Genomic DNA, 23,899 nt, shown 5'->3' on the forward strand with positions numbered 1-23,899 from the left:
TTCAGCAAAGCTCCCTATACTTGCTAGATGGGATGCTTCCCCATTCATGAATTATTTAATAAAGCTAATTAGGTCTTCACATTTACTTGAATTTTGTCTTTTAACATAAGAAAAAAAAAAAAGGAGAGATCATATGTGTTGCATATCTTTCACCTTTCGCAGAACTCATCAACAGTTTTCCGAAGTGGTTGTACAATTTTCATTTCCAGCAGCAGCGGATGGAAGTTCAGCAGATATGGTTTGAATACATTGATGAGAGAGAAAAGGAACTAAGAGTGTTTCCTCCCGAAGTGTGGCTCCTAAGGGGGACACCGTCTCTCTAGCTTCCCTGAGAAAGAAATAATAGAATAAGGCTTCTGTTCCTTCCTTTTACATTTTCTTCTTGTATTTGTGAATGAATGACTTAGTCCAGGGCTAAATGGGAATGTAGGTGAGTGCGCTAGCTTTGCTGGAATACCAGGTTGCGAATGATTCTGCAAGTATATTTAGCTTCCCAGGTGAATAATCTCTCTCTTCCTGTGTGAGGTGACTGTGACTTTTCTGCTGTGCCCACGTCCTGATCCAAGGTCACCGCCAAGGTCACCATGGAGCCTGACTGGAGCCCGGGGCCCATTCGCCCTGCCTGTCGGGGACATCGGGGACTCTGCTCCGGGCCTGGGGGTCCCCAGGGCTCTGCAGGTGAGAAGAATTAGGTTTAGAGGGAAAAGCAAAGTGTCCGGGAGAGGGGTGCCGATTCATTTAGGGACAAGCGTTTTTCTGAGGCTTGCAAGGGGCCAGGCCTCCCGGGCCCGACAGCTGCCCCTTCGCTGGCCGGCAGCTGGCGTTCAAGCTTCAATGAGCAGAGAGCGGCCTTGTCGGGGTCGCCAGGCTTGGGCTCCTGGGGGGGTCTGTCGGGGGTCGCCAGGCTTCGGCTCCTGGGGGGTCTGTCTCCCGGGGCTGCTGTGTATGGGGAACCCCCGTGTCGGGCCTGTCCTGCCGCCCAGGGTGGCTTCCTCCGGGAGGAAAGGCCAGGGCAGCCCCCAGCACCCTGTCCCCCGCCCCGGTCTGTGCAAACTGGTGAAGAGTGGGATTGACAAACTCTCCTGGCTTGGTTTTAAAGATTAGAGACAATGGAGTGGCCCCATGCCAAGATTTTAAATCTGTGGGATTTCTGCCATGATCTAAATGTAGGCCTGAAAAACTGGGGGGAAGGTGGTGAGGGATGGGGAGCAAGGGATGTGCTTTTGTCCTTCGACAGACACCCATACTGTAAAAGCCTCCCTTTCCAAACTGTGGTCTCCAGGACCAATCTCACACCACATGTCTTGGACCAAAAGCCCCTGGAAGCGGTAAGATGCCAACTGGATACCCAGGCCAGAAAGTCTCACGGTCTTTAGATTGGATCTTGGCAGATTAATGGAATTTGGTTCAACCAATAATTACTGAAAAGGCATCATGAGACAGAGACCAACCAGGAGGGACTCCAAACCCCGGGAAACAAAGACAAGCTTGCAGAAGGGGAGGTGGGTGGGGAGGAGGTGGGGTAACTGGGTGACGGGCACTGAGGAGAGCACTTGATGGGATGAGCATTGGTTGTTATACTATATGTTGGCAAATTGAATTTAAATAAAATATTTGTTAAGAGGCATCATGGAAGAGACAAATACAAAATTTCTGCCTCTTATCAAACTTTCAATCTCATGCTGTATCGACACAGAAGAGGTACCTGTGATCCCTAATGAGTCTGTACCTGTCTACTCTGGGACTTGAGGCTTTTCTACCTCATGGGAGAACCAGTCAAGAAGACTTTGGGACCCATAATCATAGACGCATGGATTAAGACTTCCAGAAGGATGGGGTTCAAGACATGCTACACTACATTAAAACTCCCTTATGAAAGGTGCCCTCTCTGTGTGAGGAAGAAGGAAGACATTCCTGTCAATAGAGACAGGAATTTGGGGAATTTGGGGCCAGTAATCTGGACAAATAAACCTGTAAAACTAATCTTTATCTTCCTGGTTACTTCTTTACCGCCTGCTGCTTCTGGCTCATACCCCTTGGTTTCAGCAATGTTTTGTTTTGTTTTTTAAAATTTATTTATTCATGAGAGACAAAGAGAGAGAGAGGCAGAGACACAGGCAGAGGGAGAAGCAGGCTCCCTGTGTGGACCCTGATGTGGGACTCAATCCCAGGACCCTGGAATCACGAATTGGGCCAAAGGCAGACGCTCAACCACTGAGCCACCCAGGTACCCCAATTCTTTGTTTTTATTTATTGTTTCTTTGTCTTAAAGGTATAAAAGCTCCCTGCTCTGGCCACTTCTCTGAAACTGCATTGTCTTATGAAGGCCTCCGTGTACATGTGTAAAAATTCAATAATATTTGTATGCTTTACCCCTGCTAATGTGTCATATATCAATTTAATATTTAGGCCCAAAGAAGGTAGAGGAGAATTTTTCCTCCCCTACATGTTACTTAAAACAAACAAACAACCAAACAGTGAATTCTAACTCTTTCTGTGGTCAAAATGAATGCAAGATTAAATATATACTAATATGTATATTATATATATTAGTAACATATATATAACACTAATAATATGTTCATAAAAAGAATTAGGAAATAATGTACTTAAAGAGATAGATTTAATTATTTTGTGCTAGTTTTGCATTGATAGGTTTTTAATTTCTATATTTATATGGACACGAGATTTTTCTGGGCTAATAGATTTTTAGTCTTTACTCATTGGTTCCCCTCTGTCAGTTTTTCCCCTTGGAGTGATGTGATAAGAGCAGACTATCGTTCTACACCTATGAGGGTGGGTCTCCACTGTGGTGAGAACCTCCCACCTCCCACCTCCCACATATTTTCTCACCTGAAAATATGAATCTGGGAGCTCATATAATGTTTTCCCTCCTATGGGTGGGAAATAAATTTAATCTCCCTAATGAAAGCAAAGTTCCCTTGGGAAGAGAAGGAGCAGATCCTGAATTGCTACCCTTTGGAATATAAACAATTGTCAACAGGAGAGACAAAAGACAGTCCTCTGGAATTTAAAAGCTCTGGAATGTCTTGAAGGCTTTGAGTCCTGTGTCCCAACCCCACTGCTGACATGTAACCACATAATCCTGGGAGGTAAATCTCTCACTATTTATTGGGTTATCTTTTAACTTCTCTGGCCTATCCTTTACCAGCTCCCGGTGACATTTGCTAAGAAGTCCCCAACGATGCAGAAACAAGGGTGTTCCCTTCCTGACACATATGTGAGACATGCCTCTGACTCAAGTGGTTGTTTAAAAGAAATATTTGTAGTGTATTCTTCTCTTATAATCACTGATTTCATTTGACAATTTAGGTCAGAGTCAGAGATCCCAAAATATTTCCATATTATATTTTAAGAGCCATTTATCTATTTTCAGCAGTTTTGGTATTCTCATCTGTTCACGCGCAGTCTCTGTACCTTGAGCTGCCCACCTCACAGGGCTGTGGAGGGGAACTGCAGAACAAGGGGCGTAGGTCTAGCATTCAGTGTGCCTGGGTGACATGATACAATACAATAATCAATTCTTGGATAGCTAAAAATAAAGGTTATCTTTTGTGATAGATCGTTACCTTCTAAAATTCTCTGTAATAATAATATTTCCAAATCCCACATGCACCTCCAGAGTCTTGCCACATCCTCATCAAGAGTCGGAGTCCACGTCCTTTCCCCTTGAACCTGGAAGGGGAGTTGTCTTTGTGATTGTATTGACTAATGGAGTGGGGTGGAAGCGACCCTGTGTGACCTCTGAGTCAGAGTAGTAAGTGGAGGTCCAGCTTCTGCCTGGCTCTGTCTCACCTAGGACATGAACCTTCAGAGCCCTGAGCCACCCCGTGAAATGTCCAACTACTTCAAAGCTGCTGTGCTGGACAGACCATGTGGAGAGACACATAGAGATAAAGAAACACACTAAGGGCCCCTAGAAGTTCCAAACTCCAGCTGCCTGAGTTTTCTTTTCTTTCTTTTCTTTTCTTTTCTTTTCTTTTCTTTTCTTTTCTTTTCTTTTCTTTTCTTTTCTTTTCTTTCTTTTTTCTTTTCTTTTCTTTCTTTTCTTTTCTATTCTTTTCAATTCTACTTAGTTATTCATGAGAGACACAGAGACATAGGCAGAGGGAGAAGCAGGCTCCTTGTGGGGAGCCCCTTGTGGGACTTGATCCCAGGACCTCCGGGATCACGATCTGAGCTGAAGGCAGACGCTCAGCCATTGAGCTGCCCAGGCATCCCAGTCTGAGTCTTTCCAGTCTGACATGTGAGGAGGAAGCATTCAGAATATTCCAGCGCCAGCAATTGTGTGACTATAACTGCAGGAGATGCTCAGTGAAAACCACCTGAGTGAGCCCAGTCAACCTCCCAAAGCAGACGAATTCATCACAAAATGCTGTTATTTTACACCACTAAGCTTTGGGGTGATTTGTTATGGGGCAATAGCTGACCAAAACATTCTTTGATTGTTAAACTAGTAAAAGCAATTCAAGAGAGGATGAGATCACTGGCAGGAGTAACATTAGATTATACTTCTCTCCACGTGGGCCAGAGGTGACTTGGGAACATGAAATTCAATAAAGGCAACATCTCAGGGGAAGAAACAGGTGTAAGTATAACCAAGACAGTTTGCCTCTGTTGAGGGTAACACACCAGAGCTGAAGGAAGACTGGAAAGCAGGGAGCAGGAATCCTGTGGAAAAGAGGGTTGCCAATAAGATTTTACTGGTTTTTATTCCACATTGTTCAATAAATAAAGACATTGATTTTGGTGAATTGCGGAAACAGAAATGGTTGATGACGGTTTGCTATGCCTAGATTAGATGTCCAGTAGGGCTAACCACTCACCCTTGTGTGGACTCCCTGCCCCCAGAGGAAACTGATTTGTAGCAGACTTCCCTTTAGATCTCCCCATAAGGAGCAACGTGATGACCAGACAAGGGGCAGTAATAATTCTGTTAGTGAGTGGTGTTGCCTTTATACATCAAGGCCTTATGAGATTAGCTAATGTAAATCAGTCTCCTAGAGCCTTGTCAACTCCAAGTGAACTGAGAAAAATTGAGTTCTAAGTGTGCAAATCTGACACATGGAATAGGACCCAGTAACTCCTCAGACTTTTCTCTCTGGCTTCGTCGGAGTTGGCATTCATTACACAGAACACTCTATCCGATCAACAAATGCTATTTGTGATGATCACTGTTGTTTGGCAACATTCCACCTCAGACCGTCTGCTTTATTGACATAAAATAATTGGCGCTACAGAAACAACACAGATTCTGGACTCTAAAACACACCAAATCTTAATCTGTGTTCTAAATAAATAAAATGGTCCCTAATTTATTTGTTTTTTCCATCCCGTTGTCAACTTAGACACTAATAATGACCACAGTGACAATCATTATAGTAACAACAACAATAACTAACATTAAATAATGTTAGTTATTATTACGTAGTGCCAGGCATGTTGTTCAAGAAGTTTATTTAATTATTTATTTATTTATTTATTTATTTATTTATTTATTTATTGCTGTTGTTCAAGAAGTTTAAAAGAAATTTCAATCAACATTAAATGGTATCATTAGTGATTTTAAAAATCAGGTTATTGAGGGACAAGCTATATAGAGTCAAACTCACCCTTTTAAGTATACAGTTCTATGAATTCTGACAAATGTATACAATCATGCCACCACCACCCAATCAAAATATAGAATATTTTCCTCATTTCCAAAAGCTCACTATGCCCTTCCGTGGTCAGACTCTTATCCACACCTGTAGACTCTGGCGACCTCTCAACTGTTCTTGGACCTTCACAATTTTGTCATTCCCAGAAGGGCACGTTTGTGCAATCATATGAGCTTGTAACTTTTGAGTTTGTCTTCTTTCATTCAGCATAATACTTTTAAGTTTCACTCATGTCATTTCAGTTGTCTGTTCCTTTTTATTGCTGAAGAGTATTCCACAGTAGTGGTAGACCATATTTTGTTCAGTCAGTCAGTAGGTGATGGACATTAGGGTCATTTCCAGTTTGGGCAATCATAATCATGAATAAAGCTGCTTTAAAAAACCCATTAGGGGATAGGGTTTCAAGATGGTATATGTCTTTGTTCCTCTTTAGGACTGGGATGACTGGGCGGTATGATGTGTGTCTTAAATCTAGAATGTGTAATCCTCCACCTGCTGTCATTTGTGGAAAGTGGTATTGTGAACTCCTCTGTAGACTTGAACGCTAAGACTTACAAGAGGTTATGTAATTGCTTAAAATTACATGGCCAGTGGGGAGAAACCCAGGCTTATTGGACTGCAGAGACCAGTCTAGTTACTACTTCTGTAGCTACTACTAACTTCTTCCCAGCTAATAACCACTCTGGAATTTAAAGTATAAAATGTGACCTCATCACCCCTGTGATGAATTGTGACAAGACTTGATTTCAGATGGAACAATGAGAGGATGAGAGAGTATCACATGAAAAGTATTCATGGAATTGATTTGGGGGAAATTGGAATGAATCACAAAGTGACAAATATATGAAAATGACAATGAGAGTCAATTCAAAACTCCATTTAAAGATGAGTCATGATCTTTGCCTTTTTATCCAGTTCAAATAGAACAGGATGACAGCAGGCTCCAGCATTGAAATAGAGCTCTGATCGATGTTTTCTCATAAGTCTCCTCTACTGTTAACGCCTACTAAATATCACATTAGCGCTAAAGCAAGCATAAACAGTATATCCCTGCAACACATACTTACATTTGTGAATTACTAATGTTCTTTTGTCAACATAATAATGGCAATAAATTTGGCATATAAATAATTAACATCTTTAACAGTTGCATCTTATATTCAAACGCATATGTATTGCTTGGATTTCAAAATGATATTCATAATATGAACAAAAGAGAAATTGTAGTGAAGATTAACCTCTAAAAATGTATTGTGGAGATTTTGGAGCTCTTCTGTAGAATTGGAAATAATGGGAAATTGACAGTGAAATATAAAAGTAGATCATGAATAGTTAATACCCAATTCTTCTATGATGATGGTATTAAAATAACAACTAAGTAGTCACCACAGTGACAATTTAAGACAAATTTGTCTTCCCCAGTGCCTAGCACAAGATCTTACATTTATTACGAGCTGAATAAACATTTGCTGAGTTGAATTTAATCTTTCTGAGATGAATGTTTATAGAAAGGGTGGCAAGTACCCTGTGAACGTCTATGGGTTCAGCATTAATAAAAGCAATATATTTTTGTCTTACTAATGTAACAAAAAGGAAATACAAATGTTATCATTAATATGGCAACCGGCTTCCCCAAAGAAGTCCAAACTGTGTAAGATTGTTGACAGTTGTGATTGACACCTGGCTTGCCTAAGACATTTGAGCAACATTAAAATAAGCATCACGAGAAAATGTCGTGGCTGTCTCTCTAACATTTATTCTCTCCGTTCCCTTTCCAATGGGACCCGGGGTTGCCTAGCCTTGCAGATTGGTTGGAATTGATCTCATAGCAACTCTAGGCATGGGCTCTGGTCATGCGGTTGGGATAAGATTAGGACTCAAGGGGTTTCAAAGGGCCAGAAAGCAGATGTTCGATGGGTAGTATCTGGAGGAGAAAATTATTCTCTCCCTCATGAATGCTGCAAAGAAAGATGCTCCCTTCTTCCATTGTCTGTGAATGACAAAGCAGTCAGCCTCAGGTGACGCTTGCAGCCATGGTGCTATCATGAAGAGTGGCGGCCACAGGGCTAATCTGCCACTGGGGAAGGCAGGGTAGAGAGAGAACGAAAGGGGGCCCTGTGGCACTGTTAAACTGCCGAACCATTCAGGTCCTCTGAGAAGCAGACGTTAGAGGATTAGCAGTGCCCAAGACTTACTGGGGTAATACTGGGGGCAGATAAAGGTGGAGGAATTGTACTGGGTGGTGAAAGCCTTTAGCCCTTTGATTCAGGTCTGACACCTATGAAAGCAGGAGTGAGGGGACTGGGATTGGGCAGGTGAGCCTACACCCAGATGCAAATTTTACAAAGTCTTGGTCAATACAACAGGGAGATTTCAGATCAAGATTGCTTGTTGGAGCCTTCCCACATTGGGCAGAAACACCCAGGCCGTGCCTCTCCTGCTGTGTTTATTACTGGGCCTGTCAGGAAAGAGTATGGTCCCAGCTCAAGACTGTGGGGGACCCCGTGAGCCCATAGCTGTCGGTTCCCAGCACCCTCACACTTAGGGAGCTTATTCTTTTTTGGAAGGGAGATCTGAGTGGTGTACTTCCTCTATCTTTGGACTCCTTACATTACTTGAACCATTAAATCCCTTCTTCTTGTTGTTGTCGTCGCTATTATTATTATTAGGATGCTTTGAGTTCAGTTTTCTGTTACCTGTGATCAAAGGAATTCCAACCAGTAGACGAGGTAATATTTTTACATTTTAAAACATTTTCAGTTCAGTTCAACACTCTGGAGGAGCAACGTACTGTATTTTTATTGTATCTTTCAAAACAAATAAATGAACAGACTCAGCATATATCACGGAAGTAGGACATGCAGTAGGAACACAATAAATAGTAGTTTACTATGATTGATCTTCATTACAGTTATATTGTTCTTCGGTGTTTAATGATGGTAACTGAGGTTTTAGTCTCAAAAAAGTGTTTTTTTGTGCAAAAATATTTATAGTTTTATGTTTCTGTTAATATTCAGTGGATAAAAGGTATAAATTTTGTTACCTAGTTTCATAAGCCTTTACTTTTAACTCACAAATCTTGTTACCCTACTTGCAAATCTAATATTGTGTCACCATTTTAAATACCGTGCTTGTTATTTAACTAATGCTAAATTAGCTTATAAATCTGATGCCTTAAAATCCCTCAACTATTAACACTATTTAGAAGCTTTATTAGCTAGGTTTTCTTAGACATTTCAAACTATCTTTGCCAACTGGATAAGCTGATTCTCTCAAGTATTTCAAACACCTAATAAGGCAAAGTTGCAAATCTAACATGCAAGATACCTGTAATCTTTATAAAACTCTTGGAATTTGATAAATTATTAAATATGAAACATTCTCTTATCCATTTCTAAAAGCTTAAGACAGAGAAAGCATTTATAAAACAGCATAATAACCTCAAAACAGCTTACGCAAAAAGACCAACTCTATTTGAATTTATGCCTTCCTGGACTCTCATACACAGTTATCTAGCTAGAGGGAGTAGATTATCATCAGGAGCCTGCTGTGTGTGACAGAGAAAGACAAATATTATATGATCTCACTTATATGTGGAATCTAAAAAAAAAAAGAAAAGAAGAAGCCAAACTCATGAAAACATAGAAACAGTAGAATGGTGGTTGCCAAGGGCTGGGAAGATGGGTAAAATGGGGAGACATGCTGATCAAAGGGTAGAAGCCTTCAGTTACAAAATGAATAAGTCCTGGGAATTAGTGTACTGCATGTTAACTCTGATCAACAGTACTGAATTGCATACTTAAAATTTACTGAAAGAATAGATCTTAAGGGTTCTCACATACGCGAAAAGTTACTATATGAGGTGATGGATGTGTTAATGAATCTGATTGTGTTAATCATTTCTCAAAGTATATGTATTTCAAATCATTATGTTGCATACTTTAAATATAGAGAGTTTTATTTCTCAATTATAAGTCAATAAAGCTAGAAAAAAAAAGAAGGTAGGGGAGAGAGAGAGTCTGCTGTGCTCACATATTAAAAACTTAGGCCCATGAGGCGGTTACTGGTCCAGGTCAGGGTAGGAGATGTGGCCTAGGATCAGCATCCAGATATTGCTTCTAAGATGGTGCTATCTGGGCCTCAAGGCCGTGCCTCTGAGTCCCTCCTGACGGTATGGCTTGACTGGCTTTGTCCCTGGCAGACGCCAAGCTTGCAGTTTTCAGGTGGGATAAAATGTAGTTTCATATCCGACATATTATATGTTGGATTTTTTTTGTCTTTGTTTGTCTTTTAAGTTCCCTCCTCACCCACATTTTCAACTTTTTATTGTTTAATTTCCATGGGAAAAATTCTAAATCCCCTACCTAAATTGCAACTTATCTCTTTACTGTCTGATTAGACATAAATTCAGCACCCTCTTTATAGCTTACTTTTTTCCCCCAGCTATCTCTCTTCCAATGTAATTTATTGAGGAAAAAAAAGTCTTTGTCCTAAGGAGTTATCTTTCTACTGGAGACAGCTGAGACATGTACATAAATCACCTATTAAAAAAAAAGGGCAAAAACAAAGATTACTGTTAAAGCATTATAAGCACATTTCTGGAAGATCACTATGGTTAACCAAATTCTAAGATGGTCCCCATGAACCTTGCCCCTGGTGATGCTCGTGTTGTTATGTTATCTTCCGTGGCAAGAAAGATTTTCTAGATGTAACTAAAGTTACTAATCAGTTGACCTTAAGATAGGGAGGTCATCCAAATGGGCCACCCTAGTCACGTGAGCTCAATCAAAGCAGGGAGTTTTCTCTGGCTGCTGGCTGAAGTCAGGGATCTTGGAAGCCTAGGGAATGAAGATGAAGGAAGCTGCTGTTGAGATGAAAGGACCTTTAGAGCAAGGACCTGGGGGTGACCTCTAAGAAGTTGAGAAGGTCCCTATGTGGCAGCCACCAGCAAAGTAGAGACCTCAGCCCTATAACCAGAAGAAACTGAATTCCGCCAACCATCTGAATGAGTGTGGAAGTGATTCTTCCCCAGAGGCTTCAACGAAAGAGCCAAGTTGGACTCAGCCCTTGATTTCAGCCGTGAGAACCTACCTGAGCAGAGAGCTCAGCCAAGCCTGCCCAGACTGCTGACCTCCAGGACTATGGCCTAGTGAGTGGCTGTTGCTTTAAGTCAGTTGTGTACCTGGTTGTGCCCTAGTTGAAAATAAATACAATCACATAGATAAAGTTTCTACTCAAGCCCAAAGACTCGATTTATTAAACCTTTCAGTAATACGTATATGTATTAATTTTGTATAAATTCTATATATGTAAAGGTACGTATATATACCTGAAGTCTGTATGAAGGCATCTTGAAGGTAGGGAGATCTCTGAATATAAAACCTAGTGTTTTATGGGCTTTCCTGTTGGAACCAGCAAGTGAGACTAAGCCTAGGAAGGCAAGTCTTGCTTGAGTTAGAGTTTAGGATTATGGATAAAAATGTTTGGTAAGAAAGATTTCAAAGGCCCACAGAGGTTTCCTCTACTGGCAGCTTTGCCAGAAATGTCTCTACTGTTTTCTTTATGGCATGAAGCATTAAAAGGAGATGTCTTCCAGGTCGGGTAACACACTTGGGCATTTATCAGGGAGAAACATGTCAGCATGTATTGCTTATCCAATTGGCAAGTCACCTAGCAAAAATCTTGAGAATGGAGTTCAGGGCAGGTAAATGCTGGTGGGCAAGGACAGGGGAAGAGAAGACATCAGGACATAGGGGTACTTCCTGGGAGACCACTACAAGTGAGATCTACCCTGAGGGGCCTTCTGTCCTGGAATCACGCAGACGGAGTGGATACAACAGCAAAGAGAAGGGGAGGTACAAGGCATGTGATGAAGGAAGATGTGAGAGTACACTGGCCTTTTGTCCAGAGCTCGTCTGCACCCAAAGACGCAGGCGCCCAAAACCCATCTGCCTTTTATTTTCCCCATGAAAGCCCATGTACAAAGGAAGGGAAAGAAAGTTCTAGAACAACCACTTTTATGTAGTCTGTATTTCTCCCCTTATCCTTTCTGAGAAGTAGTAATGACCTGCTCCTACAATGTCTTTAACTCATATGGCACTTTAACTTTTTCAAAGCACAGGCTGTACAAAGATCTTTCATTTCCTGACTGGACATGAGGATGAAGTTTATAGTCTTTTTATTGCTATTATTTTGACATTTTTATATACTTGTTCCCACATAGCATAGACCATGTTAGCCCCTATAATTTCTTTTATATACTACTTGACTTAAAGATTGTTTCAAACTTCCTCGCTTCTAAATCATTTTTATTTTTAGGCAGTCAGAACAAGGGCGAGGTGGTTTTTAAAAAGCACCAGAGTGTATGAGTTGAAGGTATTGTTTTTTTTTTTTTTTTTTTATTATTCCTTTCTTAGGTTTGCCTACATAAAATGATACCAGTGCTTTGTAAAGAAAAGAGACAAGAGATATTTTGAGTTTTATCTTATTTAAGTCCAGTTGTTATGATATGCCAAATATACTGAAATAAATATATATTTAAATATTCATTAAGCCTTCTAGATAAGCTTAGCAGATAATTTTGAGGTACTTTCCTGATAGCTTGTTTTGGCATTAGCTATTTGTTTTTACCAGGATTTAAATTGGACAGTATGCCTAATGATCTCATCACTGGTATTTTTATAAGTGATAAGAACAATTAACATCTGTGAAACGTCCTTAGTGCACCAAGAGTTTTATAGACCCCATGACATGGCAAATTTCTACTCGCAATCTTATTCAAGAACATATTATTCTGTACCCTCTCATTTTAAATGGTGAGAAAATAAGTCAATTTTACAAAATATTTCATCCCCAACTTTTTACCTTAGTCACCCACTGTAATTTTAATTAAAGGTCTCATTAATCTTTACTTCAATATAGTTTTTGTTATTAAAATCCTAACTCAGAGTGATGATTATAAATGTATACTTTTCATAACAAGGGTCTAAGTCCTGGGGATGCCTGGGTGGCTCAGTGGTTGAGTGTCTGCCTTTGGTTCAGGGTGTGATCTAGTCCCACATCAAGCTCCCTATGGGGAGCCTGCTTCTCCCTCTGCCTATGTTTCTGCCTCTCTCTCTCTCTCTGTCTTTCATGAATAAATAAATAAAATATTTTTTTAAAAAAGGAGTCTAAGTCCCTCATCAAGCACCAGACACTTGAGCTGTTGGTATTCATTGTTTAGACCTTATTTCTCAGATTCATAGTCCTTGGCCTCAGGAGCTCAGATTTCCCCTATGGTGGAAGGTGGATGAAGAAAAAGGTGGGGGGGGGGGGTTGCTGAGAATAACTGTTGCATTACTCAAATGATAAGGATACCCACTGTATGAGAACAGGACAGAAACTGGGATGCCTTTGGAAATTGCTGCGCATCTATCACTGTAGACACAGGAGCTAAAGTAGAGGATGTACTGAGGTGCCAACAGTTTGGGGCATCACGGTGGCAGCTTTTACAGAAATCGTAATGTCGCTGAGAAAATCAGGCCAGGAATTTTGAAGACTGTTTTTTTCTTCCAGGCCTCTTCTAGGAATAGCGAGATGATGATCTCTTTCATATGGTTGAGAACCTTCTGTAGAACCGGGGCTGGAGAGCATCCCTGGGAGCTTCTCTTCTACTCTGGAGTCCTCTACTACTTCCTTCCCTTTAGGGAGGAACAGATCCTCCTCCACATTCATAGTAATTACCACTACAAGTCATTCTGGAATCTTCTCTTAGAAAAATAACCCAGGAAAAAAACACAATGATAGTTATGTATTACCTTATACGGCGTCTCAAAAGATCTCAGAACCAGATTTTCAGTCATTTTCTGACTATCATGATACAAGAAACATGATTGTGGAAATCTCTTTTGCTAAACATTGGGAGAAAAAAAAAATCTCACATTCAGAGTTATGTCAGTTGTGATCCAAGAAATTGCAGGTCAGTTTCCTGGGACTAATGATATCTGTGGAACAGAATAAGCAGTTGAGGAGAACAATGAGATGTTTGATTTGTGATTTTTGTGTGCTTAGGCATTTTTGTTTCCTGTTGTTTATAATAATACTACACATACAGTTATTTAGCTCTTTGAAGTTGTAAGTCAAGAAGCACTGTACCAACATTAGCTTAGTAGCTGTGAGAGCCTTGAATTGAGAGGCTATTTTATCTAAGTGGAAGCTGTGGGTCCTCCTCCTTTTTAATTCTGAAGGAAGCTCACATTTTCTAAGTGAAGGCTGAGTGACAGGAAAGAATGATGCTATAATATCCCAGACCTCTTCCTATCTCTGCCCCGAAACCAGTGCTGTTCTGTGATGCCTGCAAGCAACTGCTCGTGGCTGGACAGGATTTTCCCGTGCGTGGGCCTTTGTGACTCTTCTAGTCAAAACACAGTTACATAATCTCAACACCCCAGCAGCTCTGCCCGATTGTCCCTCGCCTTTGGGTAGTCATTACTCCAATGTGAAATGTGATCAACTAGACTCATGATGCAGTTTTGGAAGTTTCGAGAACTGGCCCAGGGTCGCAAACATCACAGGAGCAATCAGCCTCACCAGTCAGGAGAGGTACTCTCAGATTTTCACCACGGCTCCTGAAACTGGTTAGGAGAGACAAGAAGCCATACACTCTCACCTGAAAGTATGAAAATAGAATTCTTTTATAACCTTAGGGAACAACCGAGTAGGTTCTCCTCTACCCTGTGCGTTATTCTGTAAATAGCTGCAGAACGGGATCATGACTCATACTTCTAAGGCAGTGGTTCTCACACTTGAACGTACACGAGAATCCTGGAAGGCTTCTTAAAACACCCATTGCCGGGCCCATTCCCAGAATTCTGCTTCTGGAAGTCTAGAGGGGGGCCTGAGAGCTTTCATTTGTAACCAGTCCCAGAGGCTGCTAATGCTGCTAGTCCAGGGGCCGCTCTCTGAGCATCATTTCCTAAAGAAATAATATGAAATTCTGGTTCTACCCAATATCACATTTTTCGATTGAGTCTGAGTTACTGAAGTCTAGCATGGATGACAGCGGGCCTAAATTATTCACACACTTCAACTGTGAGTCAGCACGGAGAAAAGAGCCCTGGCAATGGCCCTGGCTGTGTTAAGAAACGTCAAGGTTGCATTTGTGCCCTGCGTGAAACCCAGCCAAGTGGAGGCTCGGCGGCTTCCTTCCAGAGGCGCTGCAGGTGCGGGGCCCGCACGGGTACCGAGTTAGATGATGACAGGGGTGTCACACAGGTGTCCTCCATGGCTCTGGATCAGAAAAGGCATTTCCTCTGCTCAGTGGCCTCCAACTGGAGATGGAGTTTGTAGGAGAAACGGTGGGCTCCCAGGGGGGTGTCGCTGCCTTCGAGCTCTTGGTGGTACAGCAAATGATATCTTCCCACAGGTTATATTGACTCGATTGGGGGGGGCGTTCATTTCCATGGGAAGCACAGTTCCTTCTTGGGGCACAGAAACTGTTCCGCATACCTACCACTGTTTTTTATAAGAGGGGATTGATTTTTCTATGAGTGTGTGTGTGTGTGTGTTTAAGAAAACCTTCAACACCTTAATTGCAGGTTTCTTAATAGCACTGTATGAAAACACCCAGAGCGTATAAGCATTTATATAATCTGGGTCCTTAGAGTATCTCTTACACAGCTTTTTGATCTTTGAGGGTTTTTTTTTTTTCTCATTTACTTTGCTTAACTTAGACGAAATTCATTTTCCATCTGTGCCACTAAGTTTCCTGTTAAAGTGTCTGAAAATTTCTGGCTGGGAAAAGCATGATGAGACTCAAGGTTTTCAACTATACTGATTTTCTATGATATGCACCTTTCCTTTTCATGTCTGCAGTTCTCTGTGGAGAGGGCACACTTAGTTTCTGAAAATGAAAAGAACTCCACTTGATGCTGCAGAGATAAAAATGATGGGTTTATCATTAGAAGTCAGTGAGTGATCAACTCAAAAACCTTAACTACGAGGGCATAATTAATCCTCTCCTAGTTCCATACTTCACATCCCAGTTCCTCTCCCGAAGGGCCACTCTGGTGGGGTTTGAAGGAGGGTGTGGATGGCTGCCATTACATCAAACTCGGAGAACTACAGATGCCTCCTCCGAGCAAAAATCATTTTCCTTAATAATCAAGTAGGATTCTACTATCATCAAGGATGGAGACTGACACAGAATAGGGCCTCTTAAGTGACTCAGGAGTGGATGAATAAATGAATATCATTCATAAATACAGCCAAGGCCTTCTTGAATGCATTCACATTATTACATCTCATGGGTTAATGAGTTCCATAAATTTTCTGCCTTGGAAACTATTCTTTTTCCCCCTCCCCTTAATGTTATCTCTTTTCAGAGGATTACAGAGAAAAAAGAAAGCCTATTTTGAATATTCTGGGAGTCGTTCAAAACAAAAAATCTCAAAGCATGGATTACTTACATTTTGCTGTGTAAAAAATTACCCCCACAGTTTATCAGCTTAAAACAACAGACGTTTACTACCTCACAGTTTCTGAGGTATGGCTCTGGCTCAGGGTTTCTCATCAAGTTTCAGTCAAAATGTTCTAGGGCTGCAGTCATCTGAAGGCTTGACTAGGGCTGGAGGATCTACTTCTGAGATGGTTCATAGCATGGCGGTTGGCAGGATTCTGAAGCTTTACACCACAGAGACTTCTCTGTAAGCACCTGGAACGTCCCGACATGACAGCGAACTTCCCCAGAACAAACAATCCAAGAGAATGCAAGCAAATGAGGAAAAAGCCACAGTGCCTTTTGTAATCCAAAATTCTGGATTCTGAAGTCTTACACCACCCCTCTCTATGTGGTTTTATTTCTTAGAAGTGAGTCAGAAAGTCCAGCCTATATTCAGGGAGAGGAGAATTAGGCCTTGTCTTTGAAGGTGAGGGTAGCAAAGGATTTGTGTACATATTACAAAACCACTTTGATGATCAATAGAATTAGGGGATAAAAGTATTTTTAGTATGTTAGTGTCTGGGAAAATTAAGCAGGAGATGTATAGGACCTCAATCCTTTCTGCTAAAGGTGTCCTACTAGGGCAAGGGTTAGGGGATGACATGATATTTTGAAGTTGGAAGTGGCTGGTTGGCACACGCATGTTGCTCAGGTGTGTTAAAGCATATCTAGACTACACAACTAGTCAATGTTTGGATTCCTTCTCCCAGCTTCTGCCTGGACCAGCGAAAGAAAACTTTCTGCTTTCTAAAGAAGCTCTGTATATTTGGAGAGAACTTTAATTAAGCATATTGATCATTTTATTTATTCATTCAACTTTTATTAAGTGCCTACAATGTGTCAAACAATCCTAAGCCTTTGGTGTACAAAGCTGAATAAGACATCTATTTAGGGGAGAGAGTAAAGTCTAGTGAAAGGGAAAGTCATGTAAAAAAACCCAAACAACTAGCATGAGAGGGTTTTTGTGTATGTGTAGAAGGAGCTAAAGATTCACAGCAGGGGGAGGTAGTAACTTTTCCTTGGGTGGTGGCTGGGGTGGGAAAGGGTTGAAAAAGGATGAAAAAAACTTGACAAAATAAATAACCTTTGGGTGAAGCCTTAAAAGACAAGAAAAGCACACTAGGGAAAGGAGGGGCAAGGAGATTCCAGATAAAGATGTGGGCAAATGTACAGAGGCAGAAAACCATGTGGATCCAAGAAACACCAAGTACTGTGCTCTGGGTGGAGCAACCATAGAGGAATGAATCATGGGTCTGGGAAGGCTTTGTGTGGCCAGTTGTTAAAGGTCTTGTACGTTATGCTACCCAGAGTTTGAGCCCTATTATCAGTAGTCTTCAAAGTGGTATAAATCTACCCTAGTGAGTGACCTAATGCACTAAGGGGAAAAAAAATGTTGTGGCCTGAATGTCTGTGTTCCCCCAAAGCCCATATGTTGAGGATCTACCCACAGTATGATTATATTAGGAGGTGGGGTGTTTGGTGGGTAAGAAGGATGAGATGAGGTCATGCGGGTAAAGCCCTCATTAACGGGATTCCTGCATTTATAAGAGTAATGAGAGAGCTTGATTCTAATATCTTTCTGCCATTTGAGGCTACAATGGGAAATCAGCAGTTAATTACCTGGAAAAGGGTTCTCACCAAGAACCTGAGCACGCTGACACCCTGGTCTCAGACTCCAGAGCTGTAAGAAATAAATGATTGTTATTTGAGCAATCCAGGCTATCGTGCTTTGTTATAGCATCTAAGGCAGACTAAGACAAAAATATTAGAACTACAATTGATGCTTACTTATTTCAACAGAGAAGAAAGAAAGTATGCCTTGCTAATACATACTACGTGAATGGAGACCCTGGCATATTAGGCGAAAGCTTTTTTTCGTCTAGTACAGATATTTCTGATATAAAAGGAACAGAACTCCATGCCTGAGCACTTACAGAGATGATGACTCTGAGAGGCCGATTTTGAGTGAAAAAGAGATGGCAGGACGACCTACTGCACACTGTGGTGCAGCGTGCACACTCCACAAGGACATCTCGCAGGAGGGGGTTGAGAGTTAACGTTTTCCCTGAGTGCCACTGCACAATCTGGTGTAGGTCCGAACCAGTCTAGGGAAAGCTGCCTTTTTGCATTCACCCAAGTCCCAGTATGTGCCAGTAAGGGCTCTGGGAGTGGTTTCATGCATTGGGGCAGAGACCAAGGAAGAGTGGGTTAGGGATGCAGGGAGAACATTGAGTTTGATCTTAGGCATGTTGTCTTTATTTGTAAGGGGTAGACAACTGGGATGTCCAGTGGAGACTGAAAATATGGATCCAGAGCTCAGGGTAGAGACAAGGGGGAGAGTGGAGAGTTTTGGAAATGAGTAGGCAATAGGTTGTAACTGAAGTCTTGGCGTGGTTCAGATCCTGGGCAGCCATGCAGCTTGAGGATATCCTTGAGGCAAGGGTGACCTAACTGAAGGGGCAAGTAGAGGAGAGGCGTTGGTGGAACAAGGAATAATCAGAGAGACTGAAAGGAAGCCAGGAAGGGGGGCGTTCTTGGAGTTATGGGAGGAGAGGATTTCAGGAAGGGAATGGCCAAGGGAGAAAGATCAAGTAAATGAGAAGAAAGCATTTTCTATCGGACTTGGAAGTAGGAAATTGTTAATTCCATTCAAAACAGGCATTTCTCTGGAGCAATGAGTGCTGATCCCTGATGAAATGATTGAAGAGTGAAATGGGGGGGGGGGGATAAAAATTGGGAATGTGAAATACATCCATTATTTAAGAAGTTTGACAAAAAAGGAAGGCTAGAGATGATGTCCACGTGAACTGACATGCCTCGGGATTTCTTTGAATGAGCGTCAGTCCCTCTTAGCCCAGTGGTTTGAGGTGCGGGTGTATGCACACGTGTGAAGACGCCCTTTCCTCCCACTGGATTCTCCATCGTCGGCTGCTTCTCTACATTTCTGTGTGTCCAAAATTGAAGCCGTTTGTCAGACGTGTACACAAGATTTTGCACAAACGTTGAAGAATATTTTCCATTTTGTTTAATTCTCATTCTAGTGACAACCAGAGCTTATTTTCCTTTTTGGCTTTAGCAACAAATTGGACCCACGTCCTTGGGATACTTTATCATGCAACTTCCTCCCTTTCCAGAATTTGCATGCATGTGCTCTGCACATAAAAAAAAAAAAAAACACTGAATATTCATTATTTGGACAGATCATGTGAAAGTCTGTAATTTTATAAGTAATTTTTGTTCTCTTCTTTCATAAAGGTCTTTCCTCTTGCTTTAGCCATCCTGAAGCTCAAATGTCACATTACGTCCCCTACAGAGTCAGTTGTTTGCTTTAGTTACCATTAAATTACCTAAAAACCTTTGTCTTTACATCCTTGAAGGAATTCTCTCTTCCTTACTCCCTCTTCCCAAGCATTTGTAAAATATGCTAAATAACACCTTTTCCTGGAGGCTCTGCTACTTAGGCTTCTTTATCCAGAGAAGCATGGTTTTGTCCCTACACCTTGATTTCTGTCGCAAAATCTGTATTTCTTAGCAAAACACTCACCTTCATGGGTTCTCAATCCATCAGGCTGTGTTGTCTTAAATGATCTTTCAAATAAAGTCTTGTTGAAGTTTTTTCAAATATGAAAATAGAGCAATTTCCCTATCATCTCATATTTTCATGCCGGATACCTTAAAGCAGTCTGGTGGCTCTATCAGGAATAATTTCCTCTGATCGAGACTGTATCGCCTTGTTTGCGATGTGTACTTAAGTGTTCAGTTATTCTAGAGTTTATGGTACATTTTTGCTCAGTATTCCAAGGTCCATCTGCCAGGGGCCTCATCAACAGTGGCAGGATGCCCGTTTTGATCAATATGTACACATTCCAGCTATAAATTATCTCAAAATGCTTGGGTGGGTGCCCACGATTTTATTTCCGTTTGCCAATTAGGTCTGGGGAGTGAGGCTAATAGACTCACTGGAAAGAAACAGAAAGAAGGAGGAAAAGAACTGAACCGAAAAGGGAAAACCTTCCTGCTCTCTAAATTTAGAATAAATCCATTACCATTTTTGTTTTACCTCAATTAACTTTATCCCTCTGAATTCCTCTAGTCTCCAAAGAAACCTCATAGTGTGGAACCTTCCTCCGTTACTCTGCACTCCGAAAGTTCTTGTGAAATGTATAGTCCGTGTGATCAAGGAATCTGAGTATATTGGTAGTTCATTATTATAATGGTGCTTGTGGGCGTCAGGAACGATAATGCCTGTGTTTAACAGTATTTGTGGCTTGCCCCTGGTTTGCAATTACCTGCAAAGTGTAGGGACTGGACTGAAAGCATGATTGCAGCAGCCCATTTTAAGAGGTGTCCTACTGGCTCCTTGATGATAATTTGACCTACAGTGTGAGCGAGTGTGTGTGTGTGTGTGTGTGTGTGTGTGTGGTTCACTGCCATTTCATTCTTCCCAAGCAGTATGAGGAAACTTCTTGGGGGAACTGAACGACTCAGATAATAAATTTCTTCAATATTGGCCTTTCTCGGTCACCTGAATATTCTTGATGACACAGCCATCCTGACCCCAGGCCTGAGGCCTGAGCTGGCCTGGACGTGGAAAAGGTGCTGGAAAGCTGGCCTGGGGCTGTGCGTGTGGCAGGCTGGGACTGAGATGTCTGGTCTCAGGAGCGCTTCATTGCTCACAGGCCTCAGCCTCTTGTTGGGAGCAGCAGATGATTCACCCATTTTGTATTCATTTGTCCATAGCGAATGAGGTAGCAGCTGCTACCCTTATATACTTAAAGTATAAAAAAAAGTATAAAAAAAAAAAAAAAAAGAAGAAGCCCTGCACAGCTTGGGCAACAAAGCAAGGTTACCCCTACCACCGATGGTTGAAATATGGATGTTGCATCTACAGAGTTGGCTGCGAACAAAGCAGACACAGAGGCTGGATAAAGACAGTGGCACAGAGATGGGTGCAAATGCACACACCTCCGTCGTGAGACCCTCCTTTTTGGAGTAGAGCAGTGGAAAGCTTATGGCTCTTGTTCTCTGTTTGATGTGTGGCTTTAACAGTTTTCATTATTTTATTTCCACTTAAGATGGAAATTAATTAAAATGCCTGCCAGCTATTAACAGTTCATATGTTCCAGAGAAACCCCCCCCTTTTTTTTAAGGCTTTATACATTTTTCTTATTGTAAAATCAATATGCAATCATTGCAGAAAAATTATAAAGCAGGAATAAGCAAGACAAAACAATATAAATTTCTAACACTCACATTGTCTTTACCATGTGCCAGGCGCTGTTATAAAAGGATTTCCTACGTTAGCTCATTTAATTCGCAAAGCAACCTTCTCGGGTCTGTTTTTCCTTATCCCATTCTGTGGGAAGGGGCACAGAGAGGTGAAGCAATTTTTCCTGTGTCCAAAAACAGCCTGGCCCCAAAGGCCTCGCTCTTGGCCACACTGTGTACCTCTCTCTGTAACTACCCACGCTACTCCTCACTCGTGGATTCCTTACCACGGTGAGCAGCAGCCCAGACCCCTTTCTATTAATATTTAAAAAATGCATGTATGGTTCACTACTATCTCATATTTAAATATATCTTGTATGTGCATTGAAGGGGGCTGAGTCACTTGCTGCAGATCTCATGGCCTTGGTGGGAAAGAACCCTTTGGCCAGGTATGCTGCCTCCGTCTTAGGGCTCCTTTCCTCTGGACTAGCTGCTTTGCTGTTTTCCAATTTGGTCTTGTGGGAAGCACCTTATTTGCTGTTGGGTGCTGTGTCTCTAGCTGGGAGGCGGAGTAGTGGATCCTTCGGAGCCCAACTCGGGCAGGCCCTACCGGTTGGCACCCTGTCCCCTGCCATGGGGTCCTGACTCATGACCCCAGCTCGCTGACCACCTCTCTAGAGACTTGCCTTCGGTCACCCAAGGGTCTGCATCTAGGAAGGCTGACGTGGGACAGGCAGGGGGCTCATAAATAACCCCCATTGGGCAGAATTCGGCTCCCACCCTGAGGGAATGGTTGCCTCTTGGAGTCCTGCAACTCCGATTTTCGTAATTTTTAACCATAAGGTTCGCCTTGAATCCATGGGGGGTATTTCTCTCCAAAAAAAGTCCAATGGCTACTTTTTCAAGATGTTTTATTGAAATGGTTTGTTAAGGTGACTTATATGGACCAAAGAAAGCCCCTAAAACCCATTTCAAACACATCTAATTCAGGGTCATTTCTCATGTTTCCATATTTCCAAGCTTTAATGCTTTTCTATTTCAAACCAATTACTTTCTATCCAGTCTTTAAGCACACATATTTCGGAGTTATAACAGCAGAATAGCTACGCATAACTACCCTGCTTCCTTTCTTAATTTCGTTGTGCCCCCATCTGCCTCCCATGTCCTTTGCTGGAAAGTTCTTTGTCTCCTTCACCATAGTTTCATGGTTAGCTTTCTCCTAGCAGGCTTCACAACCAGCTGTGAAAGCGTTGTGTGACGGTGCCATCTCCCTGGGGCCGCTCTCCTGACGTGACACTTCCACCTCTGCCCCAACCATTTCTCCTGGAAAGCCAGATGTGGGTGTGAAATCCGACATTTTTAAGTCAATTCTTGAAGATAGCTATCATCATCGTTGAATGGCCTGGAAATGTGTGAGCAATACCATGGTTTTTTCACAAGTGGAGACTGTCACCATACAACCTAATGGTGTTTGGATTTTCCTGTGTTTCTGTTTCCATCTCCAGCCCAGCTGCCTCATCACTCATGGCTCACGTCATCGCAAGGGCCTCGAGCTGGGCTGCGTGCCTCCTTCCCCACCCACATCAATCCATCCTCTTCAGGGAGGCCAGAGTAATCTTCCTGAAGCTCATCAGGGCACATGCACACTAAAAAACTCTCCCCTGACTCCCGTTGTCTCTAGAAGGACCATCCTGAAAACTCTTTAGATCAATCTGGTAAACCCCAAACATTGTAGGACTGGAATAAGTATACAAATGAGATCTCTGGGCTTGCCTCCTTTCTCTGCACACCCTCACCTCCGTGCCACAAGGGGCCGAGAAGGTGTGTGTGTGTGTATGTGTGTGTGTGTGGACACCCAGCCTACAATCAAATTCTGTCCATAATCCTCCATCCTCTACCAGCAACTAGTCACCCCTTGGGCACCCCTTGGACCTAGAGGTGCCCATCCAATGCTACTGGTTAAATTAAAACATACAGTACAATTGGCTGAATGTCTTTTAAGTCCCTTTCATCTGTAATTTCCTCCTCCATCTCCTTTTTACTCCTTGCATTTTTTTTTTTAACCAAAAAAAGTTATTTTGTTGGATAGGGTTTTTCACAGTTAGGACTTAGCTACGTGAACTCCATGATGTCATTTAACATGCTGCTGTGTGCCTTATATTTCCTGTCCTTGCTGACTATGGAAACCTGCTCAGAGTCAGGTTTGACATTTTTGGCACAACTACTCTAGCAGGCCCCAAATCTCAGTGGCTTACTATGATTAATGCTATTAATATTAATATTAATATTAATACTCTTTCTTGCTCCCGGGGTTTGCAGGTCAGCTCTTCTCTCCTCCAGGCGGTGGGCCAGCCCAGGTTTTCCTGTCATGCCCTCTCACTCTGGCGCTCAGGGTGAGGAAGCAGCTGCTACCTGAAGCTCACTGTTTCCATGGTTAAGAACAGAAGCCCGGGGAGGGGGGGTGGGGGCGGAGCCAAACCACGCAGATGTGTTTGGAGATAGTGTATGTCAGGTTTGCTCACAGTCCATTATT

This window comes from Vulpes vulpes, chromosome 1 (genome assembly GCF_048418805.1).
Source record: "Vulpes vulpes isolate BD-2025 chromosome 1, VulVul3, whole genome shotgun sequence".
NCBI classification, from domain to species: Eukaryota; Metazoa; Chordata; class Mammalia; order Carnivora; family Canidae; genus Vulpes; species Vulpes vulpes.